This window comes from Trichomycterus rosablanca, unplaced genomic scaffold (assembly GCF_030014385.1).
Source record: "Trichomycterus rosablanca isolate fTriRos1 unplaced genomic scaffold, fTriRos1.hap1 scaffold_128, whole genome shotgun sequence".
Classification (NCBI taxonomy): Eukaryota; Metazoa; Chordata; class Actinopteri; order Siluriformes; family Trichomycteridae; genus Trichomycterus; species Trichomycterus rosablanca.
This window is the reverse complement of record NW_026946960.1, coordinates 77307-95872: the sequence shown is the minus strand read 5'-3', so window position 1 is coordinate 95872 and position 18566 is coordinate 77307. Positions and strand designations below refer to the sequence as shown.

Below are 18566 nucleotides of genomic sequence, written 5' to 3'. Positions count from 1 at the left end.
TCATAGTTCCAACAGAACAAGCCTCTTGCGCTACAGCAACATGGTGCAAAGGAACTAATAGGCAAAGTTTTGCTCGAGTCCCATCATAAAGATGAATTCCCATACCGGGAAGGAAGCTACGAGCTTGGCACACTTGTTTCTGGACATTTTTGCCCATTCCTCTTGGGCATGTCCTTGCAAGTTCCGTCATGTTTTTTTTAGCTCCTTCCACAGATGTTTGATTGGATTCAGGTCTGGGCTCTGGCTGGGCCACTCAAGGACATTCACAGACTTTCTCCGAAGCCACTCCTTTGGTCTCTCGGCTGTGAGCTTCGGGTTGTTGTCATGTTGGAAGGTAAACCTTCACCCCAGTGTGGTTAAGGCGATGGACTGCTAATCCATTGTGCTCTGCACGCGTGGGTTCGAATCCTATCTTCGTCAAAAACAATACCTTTTAAATTCTTAATGCATGCACAATAATCCAGCTCTACAAATCCACAAGTGGAGACCATTAAACAATGTGTGGTTGCTAATCTGTATGTCATTAACATTATATTAAAAGAACGGCTGTATAAGATGAACTGTTTCTATTTGGTGTTGCAGTTGTGATTTTTTTGTGAGTAGTGCCAATATTTTGCACAGCGCTGACAGCAAGAGTTTCAGGGGTATTGTTCAATGTTTAAAGGCTTGGACTTCAATGAGGATGGGATTCGAACCCATACATGCAGAGCACAATGGATTAGCAGGCTATCGCCTTAACACCACGTCAGAACATGCTCTACCTCCATGAAGTAAGCCAAAAACACAAATGCATTAAAAATATATAATGTAAAAATATAAGATGTGCTGTTTCTCTCTGGTGTTACAGTTGTATTTTATGTAAGTAGTACCAATATGTTGTAAAGGTGGAGCTTAATTATCAGAGCTGAAAGCATGAATTTTAGTGCTTTTGATCAATGTTTAAAGGTCTTGTTTCCAAAACCACGCATGCAGAACACAACGGATTAGCAGTCCATCACCTTAACCACTCAGCCACCTCGTCTCAACCTGCCTAGGAAAATGTGTTTCTGTGCCGATTGGTCTGATTGATCAACCCAGATGGCTTGAACAGCTACATTGCCTTTTAAGAAATATCTGGGTGTTTACCAGAATGTGCACGCACACTGCATTAGTGCATTATTTGTTCAGTCTTTTATAGGGATGTAACGATGCACCAATACACAGTTAAAAATCGATGCATTTTTGCCACGATTTAAATCAATAATTCAGGTAAAATGAATCGATATTCACTTTAAACAGCGAAGGGCACTTGCGCCAGCCACCTCGCCTGGTTGCCAAATCTAGCTTTATTCAAAGGTTGCGGTGGTAATTTATGCCTGACTTGGCAACCCTAGAACTACACAGTTCCAGAAAAAAGGCGACCACAGGTGAAGATGTGGAACTTGAAAATGCCCCCTTCTTTTTCAAATCAGAAGTGTGGTTTCCTCAAGACCGAAAATGAAAAAAGATAATGGACAAAACAACAGGATACTGAACTACACATAGCGCAACGAACATAATAAACATATAATTCACCACAGTGAGAAGCTCCGGTCACCCCGCGTAAGCGAAAATCATTCATAAAAGGGCAAACTACGCTGACAAGCGCGTTTACATGAGGTGCATTGGTATTTTCGTGGCAAAAGATATGAGGACATTTTACCAAGCTTGGAAGGAGCACAGGCAAAACCTTAGGTTTATTTATTTGAGGTTACTTTCTTTGTTGGTATTATTTATTTATTTATTATATAATGTGGGATTTGTTTTAAAATTTCATTTGTTTTTTTTACACAAAATATGAAATGTGAGGGGAAATGTGCAGCATTGTTTTTTTTTTTTTTTTTAGATAATTAAAAGATAAGCGCACATACATTATTCTATTTTATTTTTTAAAGAGAAATAATAAAAGGAAACTTTGTCATAATTTGTCTTTAATTTCATTTTGTTTAAAAAAATCGGGAATAAATTGTATTGTGAACTCAGTATCATGAATCGTATCGTATCGTGGGTAGAGTGTATCGTTACATCCCTAGTCTTTTAAAGATCTACAAAATCTACATTGATCAATCAGACCAATCAGACCAGAAACAAGCAGGTAAAGCAAGACGAGGTGACCAAGTGGTTAAGGCGATGGATGGCTAATCTATTGTTCTCTGCACTGTGGTTACTAATCTGTATGTCATTAACATTATATTAAAAGAATGTCTGTATAAGATGAACTGCTTCTGTTTGGTGTTACTGTTGTGATTTTTTTTGTGAGCAGCACCGGATCTGAAAGCAAGAGTTTCAGGGGTTTTGTTCAGTGGTCTGGTTTTCGAACCTACGTGACATTGTTTAAAGGTCTCCACTTTGTGGCGTTAGAAAGACAAAAAGTGCACAAGGTAACCGAGCCAGCCAGGAGTTGAACCTAGAATCTTCTGATCCGTAGTCGGACACATATGCATTGCACCACCGGCCCTGAGGGACTGTGCCTGTGACTTCCCTGAAGCTCCAGCCTCATTTCTGTCTTTTGACCAAAAAGAGAATTAAAAACTTTAAAGCACGGCATACAAAAACACACTGCCATGACCCGGATTCGAACCGGGGTTGCTGCGGCCACAACACAGAGTACTAACCACTATACGATCACGGCATTCCAACGGTCAGCCACGTCCAGCTCACATCGACTGCTTCCTGATAGACTGCAGTCATAGTTCCAACAGAACAAACCTCTTGAGCTACAGCAACATGGCACAGAGGAACTAACAGACAAAGTTTTGCTCGAGTCCTATCATGAAGACGAATTCTCATACCGGGAGTCGAACCGGGGCTGCCTGGCTGAAAATCAGGAATGCTGACCCCTAGACCATATGGGAAACTGAAAATCTTGCCATCGGCTGATGCCAGCATCAGTCACTTCTTTCCACTTGGACAAGCCCTGCATTGTTGGTTCTGAGGTAACAAGGGCGAATTCCCATACCAGGAGTCGAACCCGGGCCACCTGGGTAAAAACCAGGAATCCTGACAGCTAGACCATATGTTATACTGAAGGGCTCACCATCAGCTGACGCCAGCATCAGTCACTTCTTACCACTTTGACAAGACCTGCATTGTTGGATCTGAGGTACCGAGAACCATACACAAGAGAGATCTTGCGGCAATCGATTTCTGAGAAAAAAAATTTTTTTTATATGCTACATGTCCACCTTCCCATTGGAAAAACTTGCCCTTGGTCCAATATGGCGGCTTTCAAGATGGCGGCCATGTTCCGGACATAGCCTAAAAGATAGGCCCCCTCACCCATTACTTGCTGGGGTTTTCAGATATGTCATTTTCCCTTTCGTTTCTGAAATAAAAGACTTTTGACTCACCCTGTACATATTTTACAGTAACTAAGCTGTTGTGATTATATGGCAAGTCTTCTTTTTTTTTCTTCTAAATGCTTGTGTGCAGATTTTTGACGTGTCTTTCAGTGCACTTTTGCAAGTGTCTTTGGCTTATTGCTTACCATGATAAATACTTCACTTATTATTCATCAAATGTACTAACAGTTGTGTCAGTGCAATACATTAAATCCATAATACATAATAAGACATAAATCAAGAGTTTAAGTTAATGTTTACATCAAATATAAAAATGACAGCAGTTCTGTAAGAATAAACATATTACATACAATATTTGCTTAAATGATCAGTTATACAGTACAAATAGATGGTAGGTTTTGTTCCACACAGATGTAGTGAGTGTAAGTGTGCACATGATGGCAGGCTCCATCTACATGTTACTAAACTGTGTAACAGGGCTGTACTGCTGGAAAAGGAAGTTAAAGAGAGGAAATGGTTTAATTATGTATAAGATATGATAGCAGGTGTTGAGCTACATTATTCTGCAGTTCAGTCATGGTATTGTTTGGATTTCTGTTACTTCTTTCCATTGTTTTAGGTGAGAAATAACATCACATAACACATGAGAACCTTTATCCAAACCTTAAATAGAAGTTACAATGTATCTGCTGCTAGATTCTTCTCAGTTTTTTTCCTTACACTTATATCTTTCAATAAATAAACATTGTTCTTTATCTGTCCACAGGTTATAACAGCGCACAGGAAATTAATTCAGTTTCAACCACTAGAACTTTCTTGGAGAGAGACTCTGTTACTTTATCCTGCAATTACAAAGGATCTGGTACAAGTAAGGACCTGCAGTGGTATCATCAGTTCTCCACATTCAGACCAGAGTTCATTATTCTGGTTAGTGAGTATAAGAAAGAAGCTGCAGTTTCTGGGTTTTCTGTAAAGATAAATGAAGATAAAAATCGAGTGGATCTGAACATCATCTCTGCTGCAGTATCAGATTCTGCTCTCTACTACTGTGCTCTGAGGCCCACAGTGACAGGAAATCATTCTATACTGTACAAAAACTAAACACTAAGTTACATATTTTAGTTGCTTTAGATAAAATAAGTACATTTCAGATGTACTTCACATTACAGATAATAAGTGGGTAATGCTATGCTAATATTAAGGCAACAAATTGTATTTACTCAGAAATTAAATGTCAGTTTCCTATCTGTTACTTTTATATACACCGATCAGCCATAACATTAAAACCACCTCCTTGTTTCTACACTTACTGTCCATGTTATCAGCTCCACTTACCATATAGAAGCACTTTGTAGTTCTACAATTACTGACTGTAGTCCGTCTGTTTCTCTGCATACGTTTTTAGCCTGCTTTCACCCTGTTCTTCAATGGTCAGGACCCCCACAGAGCAGGTATTATTTACAGTTGTGTTCAAAATTATTCAACCCCCACTGCAGTAAAGTGTTTTAGCAAGTTTGACATTTATTTTTTTATCTTGTTCACAATCAGATCAAATAAGGACTTTCTTTGATACAGTGGTAGCATCAGCCATCTTTTATGGAGTGGTATGCTGGGGCAGCAGCATCTCTACAGCGGACAGGAAGAGACTGAACAAACTTATTAAGAGGGCCGGCTCTGTCCTGGGGAGCCCCTTAGACCCAGTGCAGGTGGTGGGAGAAAGAAGGATGTTAGCCAAGTTGGCATCCATGCTGGAGAATGACTCCCACCCCATGCATGAGACTCTGGCAGCACTGGGCAGCTAATTCAGTGACAGGCTGCTTCACCCCAAATGTGGGAAAGCGCGGTATCGCAGGTCCTTCCTTCCTGCTGCTGTACAATCAGCACTGTTCCAGACAGATCACACACACACTTTAAATTATTCATTATTACAATGTGTGACTTTTTTTTCCCCATGTGTAATTATTATAATGTGCAATATTTTTCACTTGTGCAATTATTTTTAATTATTTGTAAATATTTTTCAGAGTTTTTTCTGACTTTTTATTATTATTGTTATACGTACATTGTACTTTTTATTGTCTATTTTTTGTACTGAGTGCTTTACTGTCCCTTCGCTGCTGCAACAATGTGAATTTCCCCACTGTGGGACTAATAAAGGATTATCTTATCTCATCTTATCTTATCTTATAATAGACAAATGCAACTGAAATTACAACAATATTTTTTCTTACATACCAACAAATGTGATTTCCTCATTGACAAAAATATTCAACCCCTTAAAGATTACCACTCTCAAGAACAAATGTTTCAATCAGGTGTTTTCAATCAGGCGTTGAAAGCACCTGTAGATGTGAACAGAACCATAACGAGCCGCAATTAAGCAGATTTAAAAGGACTGAGATACTCAGCTCCCTCTAGACAGTTAATGGTGTCTCTGCAACATGGTGAAGTCCAGGGAATGGTCAAAGAAGTCAAGAGAGGAGGTAATTTCTCTTCAAAAAGCAAGGATATGGACATAAAAAGATATGGAATTGGATTATGGAAGCATAATTTGCAAGTTTAAAGCTAAAGGCACAGTGGAAACGCTACCTGGGCATGGCAGAAAGAGGATGCTGTCGGTGACTGCTGTCCGTTACCTGAAACGAAAGGTGGAGAAAAATCCCCGGCTGACAGCTGAGGAACTGTGACAGGACTTGTCAGAGGAAGGTAATCAGTTTTCAGCCCAGACAATAAGGCAAACACTGCGAGATGAAGGCCTTCCTGCCAGAACTCCCAGGCGCAACCCCCTGCTGACTCCAAAGCACAAGAAGAGTCGACTCCAGTATGCCAAAAACCATGTGCACAAACCACAAAGGTTTTGGGATACTGTTCTCTGGAGCGACGAGACAATGGGTCTTTGGGTCTATGGCTCAACAATATGTCTGGAGGAGGAAGAACGAGGCCTATACAGAAAAGAACAACTTGCCTACTGTGAAGCATGGCAGTGGGTCAGTCATGCTCTGGGGCTGTTTCGCTTCTTCAGGTACAGGGAATCTCCACCGTGTGCAAGGTACCATGAATTCAGGAGATCTTGGGTGGAAATATCATGAAGTCAGTGACAAAGCTGAAGCTTGGGAGACGTTGGACCTTCCAACAGGACAACAATCTCAAGCATACCTCCAATTCTACCATGGCTTGGTTGCAGAAGAAGGGCTGGAAGATTCTGGAGTGGCCATCACAGTCGCCCGACTTAAATCTCATAGAAAATCTCTGGTGGGACTTGAAGAAGGCAGTTGCAGCAAGCAAGCCCAAGAATGTCAATGAACTGGAGGCCTTTGCCCATGAGAAATGGGCTAAGATACCTGTAGATCGCTGCAAGTAACTTGTGTCAAGCTATGTTTCACGTCTGAAGGACATTATTACTGCCAAAGGGAGTACTAATGATGTATGTGACTAATAATTTTGTCAATGAGGAAATCACAAAAAGGACATTTGTTGGTATATTAGAAAAAATATTGTTGTAATTTCAGTTGCATTTGTCTATTATACAAGTCCTTATTTGATCTGATTGTGAACAAGATAAAAAATAAATGTAAAACTTGCTAAAACACTTTACTGCAGTGGGGGTTAAATAATTTTGAACACAACTGTACAAATAAAAAAAATAAAACAGATCTTGTCTAACAATTTAGTTCAGTGGCAACAAAAAAAATCAGCATTTAATATTTTAATAATAAAGTTAGTAATATTTATTTCTTTTTCTACATAAAACAAACGTTATGATGTTTTGTGTTATCGGTTATTAATACTAAAGATTGAAAGAAATGTACGTTGACATGAGATTTTCCTTGTCGTGTTGACTTCATCCTCTGCACTGTTTGACTTTCCTTCACAATGACAGTGCTTTACATTTAAACATGGATTCACAAAACCTCTCGATGGCTTTTAGAATAACTCTGGCAGCATGATTTTATAAAGGTTTTTTGTTTTGTTTGTTTTAATTGTATGAGGACAAAGTTTAAGCTAAAGGTTAGAATTTTAATAACGTGGTCTGGCATCCACATAGAAAGCTGTTCAGTTTTGCCATTTAATCCCCAATTCATTTCCATTTGCACACTGGGATTAGAACCTGAAGAGGCAGTTGATAAATTAAACGTGGGTTAACAAGGGCTCATCCGAGATTTGAACCCGGGAACTCCCGCACCCTAAGCGAGAATCATACCCCTAGACCAACGAGCCAGCCTGGACAGATGCCAGGGCATTTCTTTGACCGACGTGGCTTAGCGTCAAAACCATGTCGACTGGTTGCACTGGGAAGTGTATTCATGACAAAAGAAAATTCAGTGCAGAGCTTCATTAAAGCATTTCTAACAGTTTAAGCATGAGGTGTCATTAAAGACTCGCTTTGTCAAATAAAAAGACTTGGAAGCATTTGACAGGAGCTGTGTGCAGTCCCACTGACTTTATACTTCACACTGTTTACGTTATGTATCATGTTTATCCACCCAAACTGTACGATACAAACGTTGTGACGCTGTCTTTAATCGGTTACTTATACAAGAGATTTTACAACATTTACATTACCATGATATTTTATCTTGTCGTGTTGACTTCATGCTTCTTGCTGTTTGGATTTCGTAACATTTTCAATGCTTCGAATTTGCCCAAAGATTCTAAAATCGGTAGAAGAAAAACAAAAATTAAAGCTGACTGGAAGAATTGTTATGAAAGGTATTTACATCCACATAAGCTCACCAACTTCTACCAGTGTATCAGCATGTGTCATTTTTGTTTAATCATTAGATTGTAACGGGACACTTGATAAGTTTTTTGGCTTAAGCAAGGGCTAGTCCGGGATTTGAACCCGGGACCTCTCGCACCCGAAGTGAGAACCATACCCCTAGACCAACCAGCCAGCAGGAAAAAGAGGCTTTGTGTTACTTTGATCTGTGTGACTGACCTTCAAAACTATGTTGTCTGGTTGAGCTGGTAAGTGTGGTTGGTGCTTGCATTACAAAACTATCAAAACCTCCAGTATTAGTACATAGACTGGGATAATTCACAGCTCCGCCCACATCAAATTCCATTGTCAAAGTAGAACTGATCATTTTCAAAAGTACAATATGAAAGACAGGTGATTAACAGTAACAGCCCATAGTGTAATACCTGCCAGTGTTTAGTCAAATTAGAACTATAGTAAATTTAGAATTTTAGTACCATTGTTAGCCATTGTTAGGGTCTCAATTGTGACATCACAAAAGATCATGCCCATTGTGCAATACCTGCCAGTGTTTAGTCAAATTAGAACTATAGTAAATTTACAGTTTTAGTACACTGTAATGAAGTCTTTCATTTTAAGTTCTTAAATGTAAAGCTGCTAAGGTTGAAGAAGAACTTGGTCAGATTCCACATAACTCTACTGTGTAAAAAATCCAACATCAGTTTGCTTGTTGTTTTTGGTCTCTTGAAGGTAACTTTACTGAATGTTGCCCCAACTTATTTGAACTTACAGTAGACTTTAAGTAGGTAAACTTCAGAAATACATTGCAGGAATTAAATTAAACATTAAAAAGTTGCAGGACACTGAACTGGATCTGCACAGATGAGACTGCCCCAAACAAGAGCACTTATTAAGAATACAAAATAGTGCTCTTGTTTAAAGTAATCCCAGTCTGTTTTACTCTCTTAAATTAGAAAAAGATAGAACACTTGAATGTCTTCAGTTGCTTGAGTCACTTAAAACTACCCCAACAAATAGCACTTACAAAAATAACAGTAAGACATGTCAGAGCCATTGTTAGGGTCTCAATTGTGACATCACAGAAGATCATGTTCTTGAGTTCAGCTTGAATAGAACTAATGGAAATGTAATAATGACAAACCTGACTCAGCTCAAAACATCTTGCTCAGTCCTACAGTCCTTCATTCTGAGGAACATGAATCAGGTGCTCTTCTTATAACTGTTCAGACTGTGATCATTGATTGGGATAATTCACAGCTCCGCCCACATTCCTTTGTCACAATAGAACTGATCATTTTAAAATACAAGTACCATATGAAAGACAGGTGATTAACAGTAACAGCCCATAGTGTAAAACCTGCCAGTGTTTAGTCAAATTAGAACTATAGTAAATTTACAGTTTTAGTACACTGTAATAAAGTCTTTCATTTTAAGTTCTTAAATGTAAAGCTGCTAAGGTTGAATAAGAACTTGGCCAGATTCCACATAAATCTACTGTGTAACAAATCCAACATCAGTTTGCTTGTTGTTTTTGGTCTCTTGAAGGTAACTTTACTGAATGTTGCCCCAACTTATTTGCACTTACAGTAGACATTAAGTAGGTACACTTCAGTTAGGGTAATGTTCAGAAATACATTGCAGGAATTAAATTAAACATTAAAAAGTTGCAGGACACTGAACTAGATCTGCACAGATGAGACTGCCCCAAACAGAGCACTTATTAAGAATACAAAATAGTGCTCTTGTTTAAAGTAATCCCAGTCTGTTTTACTCTCTGAAATTAGAAAAAGATAGAACACTTGAATGTCTTCAGTTGCTTGTGTCACTTAAAACTACCCCAACAAATAGCACTTACATAAATAACAGTTAGACATGTCAGAGCCATTGTTAGGGTCTCAATTGTGACATCACAGAAGATCATGTTCTTGAGTTCAGCTTGAATAGAACAAATGTAAATGTAATAATGACATACCTGACTCAGCTCAAAACATCTTGCTCAGTCCTACAGTCCTTCATTCTGAGGAACATAAATTAGGTGTTCTTCTTATAACTGTTCAGACTGTGATCATTGATTGGGATAATTCACAGCTATGCCCACATCAAATTCCTTTGTCACAATAGAACTGATCATTTTCAAAAGTACAATATGAAAGACAGGTGATTAACATTAACAGCCCATAGTGTAATACCTGCCAGTGTTTAGTCAAATTTGAACTAAAGTAAATTTAGTACCATTGTTAGCCATTGTTACGGTCTCAATTGTGACATCACATAAGATTATGCCCATTGAGCAATAACTGCCAGTGTTTAGTCAAATTAGAACTATAGTAAATTTACAGTTTTAGTACACTGTAATAAAGTCTTTCATTTTAAGTTCTTAAATGTAAAGCTGCTAAGGTTGAAGAAGAACTTGGTCAGATTCCACATAACTCTACTGTGTAAAAAATCCAACATCAGTTTGCTTGTTGTTTTTGGTCTCTTGAAGGTAACTTTACTGAATGTTGCCCCAACTTATTTGCACTTACAGTAGACTTTAAGCAGGTACACTTTAGAAATACATTGCAGGAATTAAATTAAACATTAAAAAGTTGCAGGACACTAAACTGGATCTGCACAGATGACACTGCCCCAAACAGGAGCACTTATTAAGAATACAAATAAGCATGAGGTTTCATTAAAGACTCGCTTTGTCAAATAAAAAGACTTGGAAGCATTTGACAGGAGCTGTGTGCAGTCCCACTGACTTTATACTTCACACTGTTTACGTTATGTATCATGTTTATCCACCCAAACTGTACGATACAAACGTTGTGACGCTGTCTTTAATCGGTTAGTTATACAAGAGATTTTGTAGCATTTACATTACCATGATATTTTATCTTGTCGTGTTGACTTCATGCTTCTTGCTGTTTGGATTTCGTAACATTTTCAATGCTTCGAATTTGCCCAAAGATTCTAAAATCGGTAGAAGAAAAACAAAAATTAAAGCTGACTGGAAGAATTGTTATGAAAGGTATTTACATCCACATAAGCTCACCAACTTCTACCAGTGTATCAGCATGTGTCATTTTTGTTTAATCATTAGATTGTAACGGGACACTTGATAAGTTTTTTGGCTTAAGCAAGGGCTAGTCCGGGATTTGAACCCGGGACCTCTCGCACCCGAAGTGAGAACCATACCCCTAGACCAACCAGCCAGCAGGAAAAAGAGGCTTTGTGTTACTTTGATCTGTGTGACTGACCTTCAAAACTATGTTGTCTGGTTGAGCTGGTAAGTGTGGTTGGTGCTTGCATTACAAAACTATCAAAACCTCCAGTATTAGTACATAGACTGGGATAATTCACAGCTCCGCCCACATCAAATTCCATTGTCAAAGTAGAACTGATCATTTTCAAAAGTACAATATGAAAGACAGGTGATTAACAGTAACAGCCCATAGTGTAATACCTGCCAGTGTTTAGTCAAATTAGAACTATAGTAAATTTAGAATTTTAGTACCATTGTTAGCCATTGTTAGGGTCTCAATTGTGACATCACAAAAGATCATGCCCATTGTGCAATACCTGCCAGTGTTTAGTCAAATTAGAACTATAGTAAATTTACAGTTTTAGTACACTGTAATGAAGTCTTTCATTTTAAGTTCTTAAATGTAAAGCTGCTAAGGTTGAAGAAGAACTTGGTCAGATTCCACATAACTCTACTGTGTAAAAAATCCAACATCAGTTTGCTTGTTGTTTTTGGTCTCTTGAAGGTAACTTTACTGAATGTTGCCCCAACTTATTTTAACTTACAGTAGACTTTAAGTAGGTACACTTCAGTTAGGGTAATGTTCAGAAATACATTGCAGGAATTAAATTAAACATTAAAAAGTTGCAGGACACTGAACTGGATCTGCACAGATGAGACTGCCCCAAACAAGAGCACTTATTAAGAATACAAAATAGTGCTCTTGTTTAAAGTAATCCCAGTCTGTTTTACTCTCTTAAATTAGAAAAAGATAGAACACTTGAATGTCTTCAGTTGCTTGAGTCACTTAAAACTACCCCAACAAATAGCACTTACAAAAATAACAGTAAGACATGTCAGAGCCATTGTTAGGGTCTCAATTGTGACATCACAGAAGATCATGTTCTTCAGTTCAGCTTGAATAGAACTAAAGGAAATGTAATAATGACATACCTGACTCAGCTCAAAACATCTTGCTCAGTCCTACAGTCCTTCATTCTGAGGAACATGAATCAGGTGCTCTTCTTATAACTGTTCAGACTGTGATCATTGATTGGGATAATTCACAGCTCCGCCCACATTCCTTTGTCACAATAGAACTGATCATTTTCAAAAGTACCATATGAAAGACAGGTGATTAACAGTAACAGCCCATAGTGTAATACCTGCCAGTGTTTAGTCAAATTAGAACTATAGTAAATTTACAGTTTTAGTACACTGTAATAAAGTCTTTCATTTTAAGTTCTTAAATGTAAAGCTGCTAAGGTTGAATAAGAACTTGGTCAGATTCCACATAACTCTACTGTGTAAAAAATCCAACATCAGTTTGCTTGTTGTTTTTGGTCTCTTGAAGGTAACTTTACTGAATGTTGCCCCAACTTATTTGCACTTACAGTAGACATTAAGTAGGTACACTTCAGTTAGGGTAATGTTCAGAAATACATTGCAGGAATTAAATTAAACATTAAAAAGTTGCAGGACACTGAACTGGATCTGCACAGATGAGACTGCCCCAAACAAGAGCACTTATTAAGAATACAAAATAGTGCTCTTGTTTAAAGTAATCCCAGTCTGTTTTACTCTCTTAAATTAGACAAAGATAGAACACTTGAATGTCTTCAGTTGCTTGAGTCACTTAAAACTACCCCATCAAATAGCACTTACAAAAATAACAGTAAGACATGTCAGAGCCATTGTTAGGGTCTCAATTGTGACATCACAGAAGATCATGTTCTTGAGTTCAGCTTGAATAGAACAAATGTAAATGTAATAATGACAAACCTGACTCAGCTCAAAACATCTTGCTCAGTCCTACAGTCCTTCATTCTGAGGAACATAAATCAGGTGCTCTTCTTATAACTGTTCAGACTGTGATCATTGATTGGGATAATTCACAGCTCCGCCCACATCAAATTCCTTTGTCACAATAGAACTGATCATTTTCAAAAGTACAATATGAAAGACAGGTGATTAACATTAACAGCCCATAGTGTAATACCTGCCAGTGTTTAGTCAAATTTGAACTAAAGTAAATTTAGTACCATTGTTAGCCATTGTTACGGTCTCAATTGTGACATCACAGAAGATCATGCCCATTGAGCAATCCCTGCCAGTGTTTAGTCAAATTAGAACTATAGTAAATTTACAGTTTTAGTACACTGTAATAAAGTCTTTCAGTTTAAGTTCTTAAATGTAAAGCTGCTAAGGTTGAAGAAGAACTTGGTCAGATTCCACATAACTCTACTGTGTAAAAAATCCAACATCAGTTTGCTTGTTGTTTTTGGTCTCTTGAAGGTAACTTTACTGAATGTTGCCCCAACTTATTTGCACTTACAGAAGACATTAAGTAGGTACACTTCTGTTAGGGTAATGTTCAGAAATACATTGCAGGAATTAAATTAAACATTAAAAAGCTGCAGGACACTGAACTGGATCTGCACAGATGAGACTGCCCCAAACAGAGCACTTATTAAGAATACAAAATAGTGCTCTTGTTTAAAGTAATCCCAGTCTGTTTTACTCTTTTAAATTAGAAAAAGATAGAACACTTGAATGTCTTCAGTTGCTTGTGTCACTTAAAACTACCCCAACAAATAGCACTTACATAAATAACAGTTAGACATGTCAGAGCCATTGTTAGGGTCTCAATTGTGACATCACAGAAGATCATGTTCTTGAGTTCAGCTTGAATAGAACAAATGGAAATGTAATAATGACATACCTGACTCAGCTCAAAACATCTTGCTCAGTCCTACAGTCCTTCATTCTGAGGAACATAAATCAGGTGTTCTTCTTATAACTGTTCAGACTGTGATCATTGATTGGGATAATGGACTACTTGCACAACTACTTCCGCATTTTCTTTAGTGCTGCTCCAGCGTTTCCGGTTTTCCACTACATTCGCAATGGCGGTATTTTTCAGTCGGTGTTTGCAAGAGCTTCCAAAAATGAACATTAACGACATTCATCGGATATGTAAGAAGACCAGTAAAGCCTCATCTAGCAAGCTGGAGAAGGGCTTTAAACTGTATGCCTCGTCATACATCCACAACTACGAAGGTAAGGAAACGCTTATCTTATATTTTAGGTTAGCCCGCGAAGTACAGAAAGAAGCTACTTAGCTAGCGTTAGCAAGGGTAACTACATTAGTGTTAGCTGGGTTAGTTTGTCCTGTTGACAAGTGGAAGTATTATGTTGAAACTGCAACTTTGCTGTTGTTCATGATATTTACTTCTAGGCATGTTTTCCATTAAAATTATTACGTTTTATGTCTTTTTTCACCCTGTTATGCTGTAATGGTCAGTATTGCTAACACAGCTTAACAGCATGACAACGTTGCTAATTTGTTTACTAACGATGAGGTAACTAGCTATCTAATGTACAAACTGTACAATTAATTTGTATGTTATTTTTATTTAGTGTCGAATAGGGACAGGCTGTCAGGGGAGGCCAGTGTGAGAGCCTTGTGCTACAGATCCATGAAGAAGAACGAGTCAGCGCACAGTTTACGAGTAGGGAGGAAGTGTAGGGCTAAACCAGGGGTTACAGACTTCACTCCTGTGTCCACAGCACTGCAGAGTTTAGCATTAACTTCATTTAATGTTCACTTCTTATATAACTGTCTTGTTCTAAAATTGGAAAAAGCTGTTGGCATCCAGGAGCTGAGTTTGACCCTCTATGGCAGTGTTTCTCAGTCATGTTCCTGACCACTCCATACAGTTTTAAATATTCCATGATTCAACGTACCAAGAATTCAATATACCTAATCTAGAGTTACCAGAAGTAGCATTAAGAGACACTGCTCTAGCAATGAACATATTGGCAATCCAGGATTCCTAAAGTCAGTCTTATGAACGCCATACTTAGCAATTTTTTGTGTTTCCCCCACATGACCAGCCTTTACTTAGGTAATGAGCTGAATCTGGTGGAAAAATCTGGTGGAAAAATATGCAACATATAGGGTTTAATGACTGGGTTGGGATCTCTTTTTGCTCTGAAGTTCAGATGTTCAAATCAGTCTTCACTGTTCTTTGATGTTCTAGGTTCTATATCCAAAACCTATTGCTATAAATTAAGCAAGAGGTTCCAGGTTCCATTCTTGGGGTGCTTATGCCATACACATGTTTTTTCTCTCCATTTTAAAACACTTTACTCAGCCTCACCCACGAGGAACTTAATTTGTTAATTAGTTCAATCAGGTTTTAGATAAGTTAAAACAAAAAATGTGATGTGGGATCACCAGCACTGGTATAGGAACCCATGAATTAAACAAAGTCATTACTAATTTGCTTACCCCCTTACAGATCGGGCTACGTGATTCATCTCCTGTTGTGCTGACACACACATGCAGTTCATGTGTTGCAGGCACTGCCCTATGCAACCACATAGTGGCTTTGCTTTTTCAAACTGCACATTTCTCTCAGCTCAGTGTGCCAGTAGTTCCTCCTGTGCACAGCTGTACTGAAACTGAACAGCGCTGGCACAAACCTCGGACAATTGTAAGTTTATAATAATCACACTTGATAAGCATTCTAATTTAATGCACTGTCTGAACTACATTGCAGCAACGTTTGTCTCTCTTATTAGGGTGTAAAGCCAGGACCAATCAACAACATGATCACCTGTGCCAAATCAAAAGTCTCAAGGCGTAGTTAGGTAAGGTGATTAATTACTTTACAAATCTGCTCATTAGACCTGCAGTTGTACAATTTACCTGCTCTACCACACCTGAAATGTATAAATAGTTATAATTAACTTTAATTAATTATTAACCTGAATGCTTATAGTTTGGGGTATTGTCTCTACTTAAATTTGTAGGAGTGGACTCTACAGGGGCATGGTGGGCCCTTTACCGGATCCATGCATGTTTAGAGTGGCAGAGGCTTATGAAAAATTCAGCCTTGAAGACAAGCCGCTGGTGACCACCATGGGCATGGACCTCAACAAGCCAGCTGTGCAGTGTGCATTTGGTATGGTGCAGGAGGGCAGTGTTCTGTCATATCAGCAGCCTGTTTTACCATCACGACACATCACGCTGCATCCTGATGTTCCATCAACCCCACTTCTGCCTCTGAAAGACCACCACCTTGATGCACCCACCTGTGCTTTTGTGTGCACTGAACAGGAGCTTTTTTATATGGCTCACAAAATTGAGGTGTCAACTCGGGAGCAGAGTTCTTGGGCTGAGTGGCATCTGCTCCGCAAGCCTAGAGTAACAAATAATTAATAAATAATAATAATAAATAATAAAAAATAATAAATATTGGAAACAGAATTAGTTTAGACTTAATGTTTTAATGTACAAAAAGTATACAAAATATTTACAGAACCTGGTGTGTCTAAAATATGCTCTTTTACAGTTTAATAAATACATAATTTGTGGACAGAAATGAGAAAATGTAAATATTGAATATTCTGTATACTTATTAAATTATAGGGCGGCACGGTGGGTAGCAGTGTCGCCTCACAGCAAGAAGGTCCTGGGTTCGATCCCCAGGTGGAGCGGTCCGGGTCCTTTCTGTGTGGAGTTTGCATGTTCTCCCCGTGTCTGTGTGGGTTTCCTCCGGGTGCTCCGGTTTCCTCCCACAGTCCAAAGACGTGCAAGTGAGGTGAACTGGAGATATAAAATTGTCTGTAACTTTTCAATATAACTTGTGAACTTGTGAAGTGTAAAACATGATAATAAAATCCTAATAAACAAACAAAATTAAATCATATGTTTACTTAATAAAAGATTGTTTGTGTTTTTGTGAAACAGTGCATTGTGTTTTTATGTAAAGAACCGGTGTGTAATGCAAATTATTTACATGTTTGCTTAATGAAATCAGGAGCTGAATTTAAAGTGTTGAGAAATACAACAGTATAAATTACAGAGGGCATGGGGTCCCTAGGACTGGAGTTGATAACTACTGCTTTATTTTTTATTTAACCCATACCTTAACTAGTGCTTTGTTTTGATAGTTTGACAACAGGCATGCCACTGTAAATAACTGGCTAATGTTTACTGTATGGGAAAGGGAAATTAATTTGCCGTGGAGCCTGAGTGCTGTAGCTGTTCCATTAAAAAAAGCAATGGTACTGCACCCTTCGTCAATCTTCTCCGATTATCTGGAATTTTTGGTTCAACCAAGTGGTCTGGTAAGAAATGTCTGCTACAGACCTTCGTATAAGGCGAAATAGTAAAGTGGTCCCGACGGATGTTTATTAGCCACTGCCTCCTGAGTTCATAGCTGGGAAGCTATGAAAACTTCCATTAAACTTCGCCGACGCCGAGCAAAGAGGAACACAACAGTGCTCTGAATATTTCTTGAGCTGTTTCTGAAAACGTTCTGATATAAAAACTTTACACCGGACACTCATTTTAATCTCACGAAGGTTTTGCATATGCCGATGAATGTAAACAATACTACCGGAAACGATCAAGCCGCACTATTTGAAAACGGAAATGCGTCATAGCCTTGAGTGCAAGTAGTCCATTCACAGCTATGCCCACATCAAATTCCTTTGTCACAATAGAACTGATCATTTTCAAAAGTACAATATGAAAGACAGGTGATTAACATTAACAGCCCATAGTGTAATACCTGCCAGTGTTTAGTCAAATTTGAACTAAAGTAAATTTAGTACCATTGTTAGCCATTGTTACGGTCTCAATTGTGACATCACAGAAGATCATGCCCATTGAGCAATCCCTGCCAGTGTTTAGTCAAATTAGAACTATAGTAAATTTACAGTTTTAGTACACTGTAATGAAGTCTTTCATTTTAAGTTCTTAAATGTAAAGCTGCTAAGGTTGAAGAAGAACTTGGTCAGATTCCACATAACTCTACTGTGAAAAAAATCCAACATCAGTTTGCTTGTTGTTTTTGGTCTCTTGAAGGTAACTTTACTGAATGTTGCCCCAACTTATTTGCACTTACAGTAGACTTTAAGTAGGTACACTTCAGTTAGGGTAATGTTCAGAAATACATTGCAGGAATTAAATTAAACATTAAAAAGTTGCAGGACACTAAACTGGATCTGCACAGATGACACTGCCCCAAACAAGAGCACTTATTAAAAATACAAAATAGTGCTCTTGTTTAAAGTAATCCCAGTCTGTTTTACTCTCTTAAATTAGAAAAAGATAGAACACTTGAATGTCTTCAGTTGCTTGAGTCACTTAAAACTACCCCAACAAATAGCACTTACAAAAATAACAGTAAGACATGTCAGAGCCATTGTTAGGGTCTCAATTGTGACATCACAGAAGATCATGTTCTTGAGTTCAGCTTGAATAGAACTAATGGAAATGTAATAA

General features: G+C 38.2%; 1 long non-coding RNA gene and 3 other non-coding genes across 4 annotated transcripts; 1 reads left to right on the top strand and 3 right to left on the bottom strand.

Annotated features, from left to right (window-relative positions):
- Nucleotides 1-2578: 2578 nt before the first annotated feature.
- trnah-gug (transfer RNA histidin (anticodon GUG)) lies at nt 2579-2650 on the bottom strand. The gene has a single exon. It is a non-coding gene; the product is annotated as a tRNA-His (tRNA).
- Nucleotides 2651-8142: 5492 nt separating this feature from the next.
- trnap-cgg (transfer RNA proline (anticodon CGG)) lies at nt 8143-8214 on the bottom strand. Its single transcript has one exon. It is a non-coding gene; the product is annotated as a tRNA-Pro (tRNA).
- Nucleotides 8215-11165: 2951 nt separating this feature from the next.
- On the bottom strand, nt 11166-11237 carry trnap-cgg (transfer RNA proline (anticodon CGG)). The gene has a single exon. It is a non-coding gene; the product is annotated as a tRNA-Pro (tRNA).
- Nucleotides 11238-15417: 4180 nt separating this feature from the next.
- On the top strand, nt 15418-16225 carry LOC134305190 (uncharacterized). Its single transcript, XR_010008526.1, has 3 exons — nt 15418-15765; nt 15854-15922; nt 16085-16225. It is a non-coding gene; the product is annotated as an uncharacterized LOC134305190 (long non-coding RNA).
- The last annotated feature ends 2341 nt before the right edge of the window (nt 16226-18566 follow it).